The sequence below is a fragment of the Dasypus novemcinctus genome, chromosome 22, assembly GCF_030445035.2.
Source record: "Dasypus novemcinctus isolate mDasNov1 chromosome 22, mDasNov1.1.hap2, whole genome shotgun sequence".
Classification (NCBI taxonomy): Eukaryota; Metazoa; Chordata; class Mammalia; order Cingulata; family Dasypodidae; genus Dasypus; species Dasypus novemcinctus.
In genome coordinates this window covers 65,322,498-65,338,350 of record NC_080694.1, presented here as the reverse complement: position 1 = coordinate 65,338,350, position 15,853 = coordinate 65,322,498, and the positions used below count along the sequence as shown (strand labels likewise).

Genomic DNA, 15,853 nt, shown 5'->3' with positions numbered 1-15,853 from the left:
TGAGTCTGGTCAATATCGCCAATCTATAACACTCCTCACCCTTATAATCATTCCTTTTACCCATTATAACACCATTACTAATAGGATTGGTGCTGCTTCTTTTGGTCCTTGTCTCTTACAGCTTCTTCATTCCATACATTGAATTGTACAGTCAACAACCCAAGAATACATAAATGGCATCTTTCTGCTGCGTGAATTATATCAATCCCTGTGGTTACTGAAACCACAGCACCTTGTCCAGGATGGAAGGGAACTTCTTTTCTCCAACCCTTGCCAGCAGGAAGCCGATGTCCCCAATCCCCTCACCCTCCCATCCTGCCCAGTACCATATACCCCAATACCCAGATCCCCAAATATATATATAAATGAAGAGTTAGTAATGTTAGAAGTTCGCAGTGATTACCAGGTCATAAGGCTGTGGCTCCATTCCAATCGATTGAGCAAGCTGCCTATGTGTGAAGATAGAGTATCTCCCCCCAAGAATGAGCCATATCACAGTGGGAATGGAGCAGATAAGGACACTCATCCATTCTGGGCCATCAAACCTTCTTGCATTCCAAGAAAACCCTATCACCTAGCCCACCACCCCCAAGACCTACACAAGAAGAATTCACTTTTACAGCCCTTTATTGACCCAAGGACCCTAATCCCCACCCCATGAACTAACATTTCCCCACCCAGTGTCGTACTGTATAAATTCACATATTCACCTTCCGTGAGTAGGCTGAAGTATCTCTTCAGACCCCCACCATGCAGGTGGGAGACTGAAGTCTGTTCTTCAGAACCCCTCCACTGAGAGAGCTTCTCAATAAATTTTCTGCCTGTGGTTTTACCAGTCTCCATATCTTAGTGAGCACCGTTTTTCTCCAACAATTACCTTGCAAAAAGAAATGGAAGAAGTTAAAGAGGAAGCTCCTACATATCAGAATCCAATCATAAGTGTCGTAAGCAAGACAGAACTTCAGAAGGACAAGCACTGGGTGAAGCAAGAAAGCATTTGTTAGAGGTTCCCCCTCACAAGGTTTGCAAGGATTAACCGTTCATAGAAGTGATTTAACTCCCCAAGACACAAATTGAAGAAGGCAGCCTCCAGCCATATCTGACTGAGCCATACCCTAAGGGCTAGGAGCAGCCCATCCCCACCCAAGAGTAAACAGAGTGGAGCAGACAAGGGCCTCCACCTCCTCCAGGCCCAGGCACCACACACCCCTCTGGCATTCTAGGACCTCCTAGCCCACTTCCCCTGGCCATTTGTCTACAGACTGTACTCAGTTTCCTGATATTGATGTACTATGTAAAATCATATACACCACCCTCCAGGGAAGGCTGAAGCTCTCTTCAGACCCCCTCCATTGTGATAGCTTCCCAATAAACTTCCTGCCTGCAATCCTCAGCCTCTGGATCCCGTGAGTACCATTTCTCTAGCCTTTATTACCAAAAACCTGAGTCTGAGGGTCACGTTGAGGTTGACCAATTGGTGAGGAGTCTCTGCCCTGCCTCTGGCAAGAGAGTCCACCCAATACCAGACACTGAATCATAGCTGGGTGAGTCAAGGGTTTCTCCATCGGAGGGTCCTTCTCTCTCTAGCTCTCTCTCCTTTTTCTGTTGTCCAGGACAACCTACTGAAAAAAAACAGTTCTAGGTCAGGATCCTCACTGCTGTACCTGGGGACCATGATGGACAAAAAGCCTGTGTCCTTGTGGGAAGAGACCTCTTGGTTCCAAGAGTGGTTTCCTGTTCCCTTGGGTGATTTCTGACTGCTTCGGGGATGCCTGTCTCATTCAGAATCTCCCCTGTCCTAGAGATCCTTAATCTCACCTACACCACCTAGAAAGGGGAGTTCAACTTTGAACCCCCCAAAAACCATGCCTCTGGGTTGTCTCCTTCAAACCCTTAAAATCTTATACCCAAAAGGAGACCTCAGACCCAAAAAACTCATTTTCTATTCCACCTCCCTGTGACCACAATACCAATGGGACAATGAAAGTCAATGGCCCAGCAACAACTTCAATTTCCAAATTCTCCCAGACTTGGAGAATTTCATCCAGTGCAAAGGCAGATGTTTTGAAATTCCTTATGTTCAAGCATTTTTTTCCTTCATTTTTTTTTTAAAGATTTATTTTTTATTTATTTAATTCCCCCCCTCCCCTGGTTGTCTGTTCTTGGTGTCTATTTGCTGCGTCTTGTTTCTTTGTCCGCTTCTGTTGTCATCAGCGGCACAGGAAGTGTGGGCGGTGCCATTCCTGGGCAGGCTGCTCTTTCTTTTCACGCTGGGCGGCTTTCCTCACGGGCTCACTCCTTGCGAGTGGGGCTCCCCCACGCGGGGGACACCCTTGCGTGGCACGGCACTCCTTGCGCGCATCAGCACTGTGCATGGCCAGCTCCACACGGGTCAAGGAGGCCCGGGGTTTGAACCGCGGACCTCCCATATGGTAGACGGACGCCCTAACCACTGGGCCAAAGTCCGTTTCCCTTTTTTCCTTCATAATCGCCCCCTCCCTTTGCCATTCCTGTTCCTCTTATCAAATTCTCTCACACCAAAAGCCCTCTCAGGAACTTCCCTCCTCCTCCTCTGAAACCTCAGAACATCTTGACTTCTATCAGCAAACCAAGCGCCTCCCACACCCCTCCCTATGTACGTTCACCCTCATCTCTATCCTCACTCTCCATCCACACTTCCATGCCCCCATCACCACCACCTTCTGACCCCCCATCTTCTGCTGTGTCACCCTCTGACCCCCTTCTCTCCCCTCACACTCACCCTCCCCTCCTCCATTGCTACCCTCCACCTCTATCCTTGCAAAGCCTGGCCCTTCTCCCCATCTTAGCTCTACACAAACTCCAACCCCTCTTAGCCCTCGAGAGGTAGCAGGAGCTGAAGGAATAGCTAAGGTACACACTTCTTTCTCACTCTCAGATTCTAGTCAAATAGAAAACAGGTTAGGATCTTTTCTGAGAATGCTGCCACAGACATTAAGGTATTCCAACACCTCACTCACTCCTGTGACCTCACCTATCAGGACACTTAAACTATCATTGCTTCCTCAACTACTCCAGAGGAAAAAAAAAATGCATTTGGGCTGCAGCTACCACTTTCGCAGATTCCATGCACACCCCAGACCCCAAAACACACCAGCAGACCCCACTGCAGTTCCCATCACTAACCCCTTGGGGTTACCAAGCAGACTCCACCGACCTTGCTCACACAGCCCATTCCTTAACCTGCATGGTAGAAAGCATGAAGAAGGCTGCCCTTGAGGCAGTTAATGATGATAAAATTAGAGATCTACAGAAACCTGATGAAAATCCAGCTGCCTTCAGGAATAGATGAGTCTTTCCTCAAATGTACTAATTTAGATCCTGACTCCTTCTGGCCAGCCGTTCTTACACACTCACTTCATCCCTCAATCTTATCCCTATATTAGAAAGAAAGTACAGAGGTTAGAGACAGCCTCAAATGCCTCAGAAAGACCCAATTAAAGTGGCCTTCATAGTCTTTAACAACAGAGAAGAGGAAGTCAAATTGGAAAAGCATAAATGGGATCAGGCTAACGCTTCCCTCCCAGCTGCTGTCCTCAGGGTCGATTCTGGGTAACCTGTTTCTTCTTCTTCCTTCCTCCCAACCCAGGACCCTGTTTCAAGTGTGGACAGAATGGGCACTGGGCATGCTCCTGCTCTGATCCCAGGCCCCAATGTGGCCTTGCCTCGTGGGTAGCCACAAAGGTCATTGGGAGTTGGACTGTCCTGAAAACCCTACTTCCAGGAAAGCTCCTCAAGTGTACTCCACAGACCCAGATGTAGAATCATCCTTTCCAGACCTTCTTAGACTGATGAAGGACAACTGACAGGTCCCAGGTACAGAACGGCCCCACATCTCCATCAGTAATTCTGAACAAATGGTTATCATCAAGGTTGGATTAAGACAACCTCCTTTTTAGATGACACAGAGGTCACATATTCGGTCCTCCTAGAACACTCAGGTCCTTTGACCATGTCTTCAGTCTCTATTGTGGTGATTGATGGCATTCCTTCTTCCCCTCTTATTACCAAACCTCTCATATGCTCAACAGAAGAGCTCACTTTCTCTCATCAATTCCTCATAATTCCTACCTGGTCATCCCCCTTCTTAGGCCATGACATATTATCCAAACTCCACTCTTCCATTTCGTTCACTCTCCCAACCTCTAAAACCAACTTCCTTCTCCTCTTATCCACTCCCCATCCCCTCTAACATTCCTGACATTCCTCCTGTATTGTGGGCAGAAGTAAGCTCCCAGGACTGGGAACTAATTCTCCTTCAGTTGCAGCACACCAGCCCCCTGTTAAAGTAGTCTTAAAACACCTTCCTCTTTCACAAACTTTCCTCAGTATCCCCATCTGTCAGTGCTCAACAGGGTCTTACGTCCACTCTTGACAAACTCTGTGCTGCTGGACTTTTGCCCCCAACCACCTCACCCTTTAACACCCCATCCTGGAATAAAGAAGCCAAATGGGAGCTGTTGTCTCATACAGGACCTTGAACCCTCAAGGAAGCCTCACAGCTCATCATTCCTTTAGTTCCCAGTCCACACAATCTCATCCCACATATGCCTTCACACTACACACTTCACCATAACTGGTCTTAAGGAAGCCTTCTTTGTTATTCCCTTAGATGGAACTACCCAGATACTTTTGCTTTCATGTGGACAGACCCTAAGGACCCCTTTACCCCCAGCAGTTAATGGGGATGGTCCTTCCCCATGGCTTCAGTGACAGTCCTCACATTTTGGACAGGCTCTACACCAAGACCTCTCTGACCTCCAACTTCCCTCCAGGATCCTCCTTCAATATGTCAAAGCCTTACTCCTCTGCAACCCCTCCTTTCTAACCTCTATAACTCACACTATTGCTCTGCTTAACCTTCCAGAGATAAGGGATATCATGTCTCCCCAAGCAAAGGACAATTTTTCAGAGCTGAAGTAACCTCTCTAGGTCTCCACCTCTCTCCCTCACATAGATATCTAACCAGGATGAATCCAAGTTTTTCAGGGACCACCCTTCCCACATTCCAGGGCAGATCTCCTTTCTTTCTTAGGGCCAGTAAACATTTTCCATCTCTGGATTTCAAACTCTGGGCCTAGATCTAAACCTCTACCAAGCTGCTTCTGACACCTGCATGAGCCCCTCATTTCCATCTACTGCTCAAGTCTACCTTTGATGAACCTAAGGAAACCTCAGTGACTGTGCTGCTCTAGCCTTCCCTAACCATGCTGAGTCTTTTCTCCTCCAAGTGAATACCTGATGTGGACATGCACTAGGAATCCTAACACAATCCTACAGCTATGATAATCAAGCCATTGTCACTTCTCCTGTAATCCTTGGCTGGCCTACTTGCCACAAAACCCTTGCCACTGCTTCCCTTCTGGTGCAAGAAAGTTTAAACTATGTCCAATAAGTCATCTCAATGTTTTTTCCTCGTTCCTTACCTCCTCTCTTAACTCACAGAACCACTGCATCTGTCAACTCCACCCACCTCCAAATCCTCCATGCAACCCTTCTACAAAGCCCCAGAGTCTCCGTACACCACTCTTATCCTTTCGACCCTTCTATGAAGCCCCAGAGTCTCCCTGCACCGCTGTCCTCCTCTCAACCCTTCTACAAGACCCTGGAGTCTCCCTGCACAGCTGTTCTGCTCCCAACCCTGCAACCACTTCCCACTGAACCCAACCCAGCCCCAGAAATGCCTGATGCTAATTCCCTACATGGCTGTAGTGAAGTGCTTGATTTCCTTGCCAAACCCCTTCCTGATATTCTAGATGCCCCTCTTCCTAATCCTACTTATATGTGGTTTACTGCTGAAAGTTCTATGAACCTTACCACCCCCGCTCAGGACTGATATGTTATCATTACCTTACCTGAACCTGTTGAGTCAAGGCCCCCTCCCCCCGACACTACCACACAAGCTGAACCCACAGTCTGCACCGGAGCACTGGTCAGAGGCAGGGGAATGGCCTAGACATCCACACTGACTTCAAACATGCACACCACATCCTAACTCACATGCCACTGTCTGGGGGGAGAGAGGGTTCCTGTCTTCTATTGGATCCTCCATCATGAACAAAATCTCATCTACAATCACTCAAAGTGGCATCACTTCCAATACAAGCTGCTATAATTCACTGCAAAGGGCACAAAAAAATCAAATTCCCCCATACTGTCAGCAATAACTGAACTGATGCTGAAACCAGAGTGCAGGTGACCCAACCCCACTGGGGTTCCCACTCCACTGTCACCCCCATTCTCTAGCACTTCCATATCCAAAACTCTTAAACACCTGAGGAAATGTCAAAGTTCCCCATTATTGGAGCAAAGCAAACTGAGGGGTGGTTCATGAAGGATGGAAAGATTCTTTTACCTGGAAAAAAACCCACGGCATTCTCACCTCCTTGCACAACAAGTACCACATAGGATAGAAACTGCTTTCACAGCTCTTATCTAGGTCTATTCTGCCCTGAACTCTAAAACATTTAAAGGAAGTTACAAAAAGCTGCTCTATTTGCCAACAAACTAATATCCATGGAGGCTCTATAACTTTCTCTTTCACAGCCCACCAATTTAGATGTTCTAATCCAGGACAAGACTAGCAATTGGATTTTACCCACATGCCACCTGTAAGGAGTTTAAATATCTCTTGGTCTTTGTAGACACCTTTTCTGGATGGGCTGAAGCACTTCCAGTCACATCTGAACAGGCGGATGTTGTAATTAACATCTTGTTAACAGAAATAATTTCCAGATTTGGCCTTCCCTCTTCTCTGCAGTCAGATAATGGGACAGTCTTCACCTCACAGATCACAGAAGGGATTTGCAGTGTCTAAGGAGTTACCTGGAAGTTATATATTCCTTGCAGACCTCAGTCCTCCAGAAAAGTGGAGACTGTGAATGGGATCCTAAAACAACACTTAACCAAATTCACAATGTGGGTTCAGACACCATGGACTGAACTTCTGCCCATAGTTCTCATGAGAATTCGAACCCTTCCTTGAAAACCATACTTCCTAGCCCCTTTGAAATCCTGTGTGGACGTCCTTTCACTCTTGCCAGTATACCTCCAATCATCAGATTTCAAAAGTAATATAGTCAGCCTAACACACATGCTTTCATTCCTGTATCAGCTGACTGACACCACTCTTCCTGTCCTGGAAACTTCTGCCCCTCACTGTCTCTTCATCCAGGTCCCTGGGTGACCTAAAGGCCTGACATCTCAGCCTTTAACCCCAAAGTGGATGGTCCTTTTCTTGTTCTCCTGACCACTCCCACTGCAGCAAAGCTTTTAAACTTTTCATCCTGGATACACTTTTCCGGATTAAAGCCTGCTCCTCTGCCTTCTGTAGACAGCAACTTACAAGATCCTGAGGCTCAAGGTAAGTACACCTGTGAACATCTCAGAGACCTACACTTGAAGCTCACAAGAAACTGAGGTGACGATGTTCCAATTACCACAGACCCTGTTTCCCTAATCTCCCTCCCTTTCTTTCCTGCCATTCAGTCATAACTACACTTAATTCTGGAGGTGCCAATTCATAAGTTGTTACTCAGGGCCAGCACATTTTGTATCTTTCTTCCCTTACACTTGACCAGCTTTGTTATGCCCTCTTCCCTTTCACTAGAGCAATACCTTGACATCACTCAGGACCTGTGTTACATGGAGATCTTTCTGATTTTTACCCTGAAGATCTTCTTCTCCTTTGCCACCGTTTTCCTTTTCTTTATTAACTAAAGTCTCTCTATGATGGACATCCTATATTTACCCTTCACTCCTCTTTGTACTAACTTCTCAAAAGACCCCTTATCATCCACTTACAGACAGTATCCTAACCTTAGCAACCACAATTAACCATTCCAACTGCTGGATATGCCCTGGGCATGCCCACACCAAAACTACATCCTTACTCAACTTTCCTCTAAACCCAGAAACTCTCTTGGGTGTCCACCAACAACACACTGGCTTTGGAGGCCAATGGGTTATAGAACCTGCGCCCCCCCCCCCCCCAAGAAAATGAAGATATACTTATTCTTAGTCAGGCCTTAAACATCTTTTATTTGGGGGAAAATTCTAATTCTAATGGTTTGGTCACAGTCCTATAGGCAGACCTTTTTTATGCTTTAAATACCTATCCACATGACCTTATGCAACTAATTTTAGACATGTCCCCACTACTTCTTGTAATCATACTCTACATTTAACACTACTACACTGCACTGGCAGGCAGATTTCAAAGTGCCAAAGAAACATCTTAATTCATTTGATGAATTTGGGGATGACTGAGACATCAATCAAACACTACCTACATGAGTAAGCAATAAAAATTATAGTGAAAATGCACTGTGCTTCAATAGCTCTTACAGACAAACCGAGATATTTGGAGTAGGAACACAATCAGGGCAATTATACAATTTAACCAGATAAGAACCTAGAAAAAAAAAAAACAAAGAATTTCTCCACTTCTCTTTTCTGAAATCTCCTCTGTCAGGCTAACCTAACATAGAATACTTCCAAACCCCACTACTCTCCTTTATGTATTAATGTATATACGGTGGAAAACAAATACTCAACATTTCCAACCACCCACATTCTTATTTATTCCCTTAGGCCCCTCAGTGGCACTAACTCTTGCAGGCACAGGTTTCTATTTTCTGTGTGGTAACACTGCATACCTAACACTTCCTACCATGTGGACAAGAATTGCATTTTTAAATCTATTATTCCTACCACCACCATCCTAAAACCCTGAGATGGCCTCCTCTGGACAAATAGCCAATCTTGGTCCTTTTCTTGAAATATTACTTCAGCATCAGCAAGTGAGGGAATGGAAAAAGGGGCATGTTTTAGGAGACTCAGAATTTCAATATCACGCCTAGCATGATCCATTCCTAGAAAGGTCTGGCATCGGGCAAACCATCTTTCACAGTCTGTTATGGTTTGTAGAAATTTCAATGTTAGAAGGAGGTAACAGTTTCTCAAATCAAAGAAAATACAAGCTTCCAAGTTGAGAAGCTCTGGGTGGTCTAATTTATAAAGTATGTGATTGCCAGTTCCTCTACAGTCAATGTCCCTACCCTGATGTTGATTCTCATTTTATATCAATCTTCCTTTTGCACCTCAATGTGGTTCTGATGTTGGAGTATTGTAGAATATATTCTCCTGACACAGTGTTCAGGAATTGTCACTGGAAAGTAGATGCTGTGAAAGTGAAACTTATTTTCAAAGAAGAAAGAATAGTTCAAACCATAACAACAACAAAAATGACCTACAGATTTTCAAGAAATAAGTTGATTAGAGGGGGAAAAGGAGGGATGTTCATATCAGTGTCTTGATGACTTATTTTTCCTTTTGCTTTCATTTTCAGTATTCTAGGTCCTCTTGTAAATGTTTGAGGAAATGATTCATGGAGAAATACTTAATTTTGTCCTTTCCTGAATTGAAAAGCATAAATAACTTAAAATGTGGATATTCCATACGGGAGCATAAGGCTGGAGAGATATTTTGACACATGAAACTTAGGATACTCTTGCAATTGTTCAAAAGCACACTGATGTTATACATTATTCCTTATCCAAAAGTTTAATAATGCAGTGGATTCAAATAGAAAATTGGTGTTTTGTTTCAATTATAAAATTTTATTTTCCTTCCATATACTGCACCAACACTTGCACATAAAGTGGTTCTATTTTTTTTTTTAGCAAAATAGTAACACTAAATTAAGGAACTTACAAACCGGGAATCTGGTCCTGGGCGGCTGCAGGACATTCCCCATAGCACTCCATGCCACCTGGTGGGTTACAAGGGGTTATGTGGGGTAAGAACAAAGAAGGCACAGAGCCAAGTCAGGATTTGCAAGATGCTAAACATGTTTCTTTGATATGTAGTAAAAATGATTCTAGTACAGATAGCTATTGTGCTTAGGAATATGGGTGGAGACAGGGGTAAGTGTGCCTTGTCTAGGAATTTGTGGCTTCTCTGGATTTTGGCCTCCCACTACATCCCTCAAGAAACCCACTCTTAAGGTTCTACATGCCCCTTTTTTGAGAATATCCTGGAGCAGTAATTGAGGGACAAGCATACCTAGAGGGACAAGCATACCTGGAGACATCAGCAATATAAAATATTTATACTAATTCCTATGCCTGCTAATGTTAAGAGGAAAATTATTAAAGCAGATCCACAACCCCTACTCTGTTAGGTTAAAAGGCACTATTATCCACGGCATTACCAAAAAAAAAGAGGAAGGAAGAGTAGAAGCAACATCAGAATAAGCAGAAGGAAATGAATACCTGAAATGGGCAACTGGAGTGGATGTGGCTCATAAGCAGACAGACTGCTGGATGTGTGGACAGTTGCCAATTCCCACAAGAGATGAAATGCCTCGGATAATAAACTGGTTCTTTTAAAACAGGTCTTCCCACATTTCCTGTGGTTAAAAACACTCCACCAGACATGCATTTCATCAAAGCAGATATGAATGTGTGAAACTGCAGTAGCGTACTGGAATTTTTTACCTCCACATTTCCTAGGTTTTGAAATTTTGAATAAAATAGGCACTCTGTCAGTTAACACCCAGGGAAGACCTCAGTGGAATAAATCAAAGAGAATGTGAAATATAGAGAGACACACACACACACATACACACCTCGACAGAATTTGTAAAAGGGGTAAAAACTATATTCAAATATACACTTTTTGGGATTGGAATGCAACTGTAAAGGGAGGGATAAGTAGATGATGCTGCTGAAGCCCAGGATCAAAGGAAGGACTGTCAGGGCTTCAGTCCAGCAGTTTCCAAATGAAGTTTTTCCAAAAAATTCATAGCTTCTTCAGATGCTCTTTCAAAAACATTACTTAAGATTTTCCTTAGGTACATTCTTGGATTCTTTCATATTTAATCATATATTGTCTAAAATCACCTAATCACTCCTCCCAAACCATATTGGTTTCAGTGCCATTCAAGTTTGAAAATAGGATCCAATTTTCCAGACAATAATTGAGTTGTCAGACAATGTGGGAGAAAAATGAGTGGAAGAGGCAAAGCAGGAAGGTTTTCGAATTGTCACCTCCAGCAGTTACACAACCCAACCACTACTCAGAAAACTAGGGAATAAAATGAATTATCGAGCCTCTTCTCTGTGCCCCCTGTCCCATGACTGAAGAAACCCTGAGCTTGCCAACACTTTTTTCTCTAATTCTTTCTCTTCCTTGTCTGATATGGCCACAATGGGTGGTACAGAGACCCATGGAGTAGAAATAGAAAAACATCATGGAATACGTTTACCTCTCTATGAGCATCTAAAAGGGAGAAGTAGAGAATTGTTGGGGATTATGAAAGGCAGATGAGCGCATATGGTTTCACACCCTCTCAGCAGGAAAAGTCACACAACCACTGAGCCACACTTCTCTCAAGACAGAAATGTCATGAAGACCTTCCTGGAAATATCAGCCATGTTTCTAAGGGGATGCTTTGAAGATATTTTTGGCCAGATAGAAAGTCCAATGTTATACACCCACAATTTCTTTTATTTTTAAAAAATGGTCTTGATTTGGAGTAGGAGCTTACAGATACCAGCCCATAAAGCATAAGTTACTTCCCTCATTAAAGTCTGTTTTCATGTGTTGGAGTGAGATGACTGCCAACATCTGTGAGGGTTCAGGCTTCCTGGGTTCCTCTCTTTCAGGGTCTTGCTTCTTTCTGGGTTCAGGTTTCCTCTCTTCCCATGGCTTACTTTTTCCTGGGCTCAGGGTTCCTTTTTTCCTGGTGCTTGCTTCTCTTTCATCTGTGAGCTTTCTTCCCAGGGCTCCAGCTTAAGGCTTTAGCATCAAATTCCAACATCAAAACTCCAACATCAAAAACCCTCAGCTCTGTCCTTTGCCATGCCTTTTATCTGTGAGTCCAACCCACCAAGGGGTGGGGGCCAACTAAAGCCCTAATCATAACTTAATCAAACCCAGACCAGATTATGGACATATCAAATATCAATTTTTGAAATTTATAAACATATTAAATTGCTACACTCTACCCTCTGAATTCCAAAAAGATATTACAATATTCAAAATAACCTTAAATCAGTAACAATGCAAGTACTAAATCATATGACAATCAATTTAAAGAAATACAGTTTGGCTTGGGGCAAAGTCCTATCTGCTATAGACCTCTGAAACTTAAAAAACAATTTTTCTGTTTCCAATACACAAATAAACAGATAAGGGATAAACATTTTCATTGCAATAAGGAAAAATTAGTAGGGAAACATGAGTTGTGGTCCTCTACATTTCAGTAAACCTGCAGGGCATCCTCCATTCGATTTTAAAGTCTGAGGGTCATTCTTGAGATGATGGCTTCTTCTTTTTGGTGCCTTATGGGAACCCACCCTTTCCACAGGCTTTCCCAATGGCTATTTTCTTGGTTCTACCCTCAGCAAGCATCTGAGCCTCAACCCTGCTCCAGACCTCCCTCCAAGAGTATTGCGGTGATTGCCACACCTTACCCAATTTTGGGGTTAGGGTATTAACACCCCTAGTATAGTGATATGCAGACAACATTCCCCCTAACCTTTGGCATACAGGCTCAACCCACTCAGAGCAACGAGTTGACCACCTGACCTTCCCTAACCTTTTGCATACATTTTCAACCCTCTTAGACCAATGAGTTACCACCTGGCTTTCCCTAACCTTTGGGATGTAGGCTCAACCTTCTCAGAGCAATGAGGTGACCACTTGGCCTTCCCTAATCCATGGGGGACAGGTCCTCCCCTCTCAGATCTGTGGTGTACTGACCTTAACCACCTTAATCCTTGGGGAATGTATTCCACCCTCTCTGTCCCCTGCGGTGGCAAAAATCTCCCTGAGCATCGGGTGGGAACATCCACCCTCTTCAACTACTCACCCACGATTTCTTAAACCTCTGAATCATATCCTCTTGAGATACTATCCTGTTAAGAGCTCATAGACCATATATCAGCCTCTCTGCTCCTAAAATATTCCACCCCATTAGCCTGGTCCAAGGTATGCTATGCAGTACACTATCTGGGACATTTTCCACAAGCACCTTTAATGATCTCCAGATGCAGATTTTCTTGTGTCATCAACATTTTCCTCTCATCCTTTTCTCTTCTCTCTCCTTATAAAATGTTTCAAAGCCCACCCTTAGAAAACAAGATGAGTCACAGTCTGGGAAAAGATGTTTCAATATTTATATTTGACAAAGGATCCTTATCTAGAATAGGTGATGAACTCCTACAAAAAACTGTGAAAAAACCTGAAAATGCAATCAGAAAGAGCAAAGAGCAAGCAAGCACTTCACAAAAGAGGATGCCCACCACTTTCTGACTTTCAGCCCACAGGAGAGATAGTGAAGGCCTCAGGTTATTTGAACAATTTAAACCAAAGCTTGGATATCAGACCAAACCACATGGTTTATATCAACAATAGGAATGACAAAATTAAAAAGAAATTGAGAGATCCCTGTGTGCCCTGTTTTCTCAGCTTGGCCATGAGGTAGATATTGTAGCTTGAAAGACTGAAGATGAGGGGCAGGCTTTGGATATATTTAAGGAACTGGGCTCATCCACAAACATCTTGAGACAGTTACAAGGATTTCCATTTTATGGTAAAGCAATACCAATGCAGAATGCAAAAACAGATTCTTATAATATCTCAAATGCATGGCACATTTGCTAACAAGGAAAAGAAAAGAAAAAGGCAAAATTGTGGTAAAGACTGCAACAACTGCAAACCAAAGCCTGGTCAGGGAACACAAAATTCAATTAATACCCAAGGAAATAGTCAACAAATCCTCAGGTTCCTGACCCTCCAATCTATTTTTATTCCTCCACTTACCATAAGAAACTAATGAGGTAATCTTATCCATGATGTTTAATCAGTTCCCCTTAGAAGTTCCTGGGTACCTGGAAAACATGGCTTTCTATTTTTACCCAAACTTTGGTGTGGCTATGAATTCAGATTTATGGTTTTGGGTGATTTCTTCCAAAAACACTTTAGATTCTTACAGATCCTTTCGGCCCCACGCCTGGTCCAAGCATTCATCTACTTTCCACCACCCCCCCCCCCCCAGCTGGGCAGCTCGCCTCCACTCAACCGTGCTTCAGCCTGTGCTGAGGAAATGCTGCTCCTGGGTACAGTGGTGGAAGGAAATCAGAAAGTGACATAAATGGTAAATGAAACTATCAGCTACAGGAGAATCTCAACACAGAGAGTCAAAGGAGTGGAAGCTGGGCTTGGAGTGCACTGAACTTCACTCAGGAATAGAAGGAGGGAGGTGAAGGGAGAAGTGCCTGCCCACAGAGTGGGACAGAGGCAGGGTATTGAGAAGGTCAGGAAGAGAAGAAGAAAAAGTGAGAAAGGAGGAGGGCAGGAAAGCGTCCTCAGGAAGGCTGGGGTTTCCAGGTGGCACAGGTGAGCACAGGGCTCAGCCCACTGATGTACAGTCCCATCCACAATGTTGGAGATGAAGCCAGCTCTGGAGCCTGCCCCTGCATATTCCTACAGCCTCTCAGACTCCTATGGATGAGGACTAAGGAGACAAATCATGCAGGAAACAGTTCTCTCGAGCACCCCAATCTGGAGCTAGGAATTCTCAAAAGAATTCCAAAATACCTCAGATTTGAGGAAAGACGAGGAGCAAAGTCTTGATATTGAAATACGAGGTGAGAAAGTGGATGCTATACTATCTTGAAGATGATCATGGAGGGTTTGAAAATTGGCAACATCTCCATGTTTGGCTTTTTAAAAAACTGAGTAAATCAAAGAATTTCAGCCTTAAAGACAGAATCATGGGAAATGGATAGAAATGCAAATTATCAGGTCACACCAAAACCATATACCAGTTTTAATATCTAATGTAATAAATAAACCCATGTATTCTGAGAATAAGAGCAAAGTAGATTAGCCTATTTAACGTATTTATGAATTCAAATAAAGATGATTTTGAGGAAGAAAAAAGTTAGGGTTTGAATGAGCCTGAATCCAGGCTCTCCCTCCTAAGGGAAGGAGGATTGTCTCAGAAAAGGGTCCAGCTCCTTTTGCCCAATACAGTCTTGGCCCAAGAGCGCCTCTCTGTTCCCCTTGTGGCTAGACACATTGGCAGGACATTTTGGGGGGAGTGCCGGGGAGCATGAGTGTTTGTTTCCAGTTTAGGAGCTGCTGGCATTGGTGGCTTCCAAGGGAGCTGCCATTATTTCCAGATTTCCATGCCATACTTTCACCACCATTATCAAACATCAAGGCATCTGGGCTCCAGTCCAGCAAATTCCAGTAATTTTAGATGTTGACTTTTGGCTGTTCCAGAATACATTCGGAAGTAAAAAGCCATCTATAAGTAATGACTCAGTGATCCCAACCATTTGTTAATGTTTAACTTTCAGTTACAAACCCATCATTACTGAAATGTAATTGACCAACATTCAAAATAAGGGAAGAAAAAAAACCCTCTGAGTTTTTCTTTCTGAAGCAAGGAACCTGAGACCCATGAGATGCTTGGTGCTTCCAGGAGACTGTTTGTAAAGATGAGGCCAGTGGGTAGAGAAACCTGGTCCAGGGACTACACAGCTGGGAAGAAGGGAACGATGAAAGAGGGAGGAGAGAGCACCAGAGAGGGGCACACCTAGGAGATCAGAATTTAGAGGGAAGATGGCGCTCACTCCAGGGAGGGCCTGCAAGAGGCAAAGAAAATCTAGCTTAATACCAAAAAAAAAATTATTTTTAAAAATACAATTCTTCATTCATAATATAGGTTTCAAAAACGAGATCCTGGACTAAATTCTTGGAATCACCAAATCCTGGGAAAGGGTCTGTTCAGGGTATG

The 15,853-nt window shown here is 43.8% G+C and overlaps 1 pseudogene; it reads left to right on the top strand.

Moving 5' to 3' along the window:
* Positions 1-14,414: 14,414 nt before the first annotated feature.
* LOC111759646 (small nucleolar RNA SNORA73 family) lies at positions 14,415-14,593 on the top strand (annotated as a pseudogene).
* The last annotated feature ends 1,260 nt before the right edge of the window (positions 14,594-15,853 follow it).